The sequence below is a fragment of the Triticum dicoccoides genome, chromosome 5A (genome assembly GCF_002162155.2).
Source record: "Triticum dicoccoides isolate Atlit2015 ecotype Zavitan chromosome 5A, WEW_v2.0, whole genome shotgun sequence".
NCBI lineage: Eukaryota > Viridiplantae > Streptophyta > Magnoliopsida > Poales > Poaceae > Triticum > Triticum dicoccoides.
Window position 1 is genome coordinate 485,096,659 of NC_041388.1, and position 2,113 is coordinate 485,098,771.

Consider the following 2,113-nt stretch of genomic DNA (forward strand, 5'->3'; position numbering starts at 1 on the left):
CTCGCTTGTCGAAGAATTTAGAAAGCTGAACCTCCATATTGTTCCTCCTGGAGCACTCGCTCCCCCTCCCCCGGAGTTCCGCAAGATGAATCTTCTTGTTGTTACTAAGGGTTCTCTAAATACCCTGGCTGTCGTACCAGATCTCGTAGCTGGTATAAAGACTATTCAAGGTTATGACTCTAAAGTCCATAAGATTAAACGCCATCTAGCAGAAGGAAAGCCCTCATTCTTCACTGTCGCCGAAGATGGCGCCTTGTATTTCAAAGCCGCCTAGTGGTACCATGTTCGAAGAAAAACCTGGATAAGACTAAAAGGGTTATGCAAGAAGCTCATGATACGCCTCTGTCCATCCATCCTGGTAGTACAAAGATGTACCAGGATATTCGTCAAAGATTCTGGTGGTCTAATATGAAGCAGGACATTGCTCGTTATGTTGCTGAGTGTGACGTTTGTCGCCGTATCAAAGCAGAGCATCAAAAGCCTGCTGGAACACTGCAACCTATCTCTATTCCTGAATGGAAGTGGGACCATGTTGAAATGGACTTCGTCACTGGATTTCCCAAATCGCAGAAAGGTAATGATGCTATTCTTGTCGTCATTGACCGACTTTCCAAAGTTTCCCATTTTTTGGCGGTCAAAGAGACAATGCTAGTCAGCTTGCTACTCTCTACATGGCCAGAATTGTTTCACTTCACGGTATCCCATTGGTTATCAGTTCAGACCGTGGCAGCTTATTCACTTCAAGGTTTTGGGCGAGTTTCCAAGAAGCTATGGGAACTCATCTGTCGTTCAGTACTGCGTTTCATCCTCAGTCGCAAGGACAGGTTGAACGTGTCAACCAAGTTCTCGAAGACATGCTTCGAGCTTGTGTAATCTCATTCGGCAAGAAATGGGAGGAATCTCTTCCATATGCCGAGTTCTCTTATAATAATAGCTATCAAGCTAGTCTGAAGATGTCCCCCCTCGAAGTGCTATATGGACGAAAGTGTCGAACCCCTCTGAACTGGTCAGAAACTGGGGAACGTCCACTCTTCGGTCCGGATATTATCCAACAGCCCGAAGAACAAGTTCGCATTATTCGCGAGAATCTCAAGACTGCTCAGTCACGTCAGAAAAGTCAGTATGACCGTCATCACCAAGACATGGTCTATCAACCTGGCGAAAAGGCTTATCTTCGAGTTACACCAATGAAGGGTGCTCACCGCTTCGGGATCAAGGGCAAGCTAGCTCCTCGCTATATCGGTCCCTTTACTATTCTCGAAAGGTGTGGAAAAGTGGCATATCAACTGGAGCTTCCGCCGAACCTTTCACAGGTTCATGATGTGTTCCATGTGTCACAACTCCGCCGTTGCTTCAAGGATCCAATCCGAGCGGTGGATCATAAAGTGCTCGAATTGCAACAGGACCTCTCTTATAAAGAGCATCCGGTCTGCATTCTTGACCAAGCTGAACGCCGCACACGTCAGAAGGCGATCAAATTCCTCAAAGTCCAGTGGTCGAATCACTCTGAAGACGAAGCCACTTGGGAACGCGAGGACCGCCTGCGTGATGAATACCCCGCACTGTTTCCTTCTACCTCCTAAATCTCGGGACGAGATTTCTTGTAGTGGAGGAGATTTGTAACGCCCGGATGATTTGGCTACAGTAAAACTCTCCTAATGATGCCATGTCATCTGCGATTACTGTTACTAATCTCGGGATAATTCGAAAACACGTCAAATTCAAACTTAAAATTAAGGCCGACAATAAAAGTTTTCAAAATTGAAACAAAAATGTTCGGTGGACGCCAAATATTACAAAGGTAATTATGGTGCAGAAAACACATTTTTAGTAAAAGACTAAATACTTTAAAATGAAATAAAACAGAAAAGAAAAGAAGGAAAGAGAAAGGAAAACCCCCCAAACCCCCCTGGGCCATCTGGCCCAGCTAACCCACCTGGCCCATCCGGCCGAACCGGCCCGCCTCCCCCTGCCGCCTCCCTTCCCTGTTCCCCCGACCCGGGTCGGAACAGGGGCGCGTCCCCGCCTCACCCTCTCGCCGGCGACGACGAGGGGATAAGGTCGCCACGCCGCGCCCCCTCGGTCTCTCCTCCCACTCGCCCCACTCTCCCCT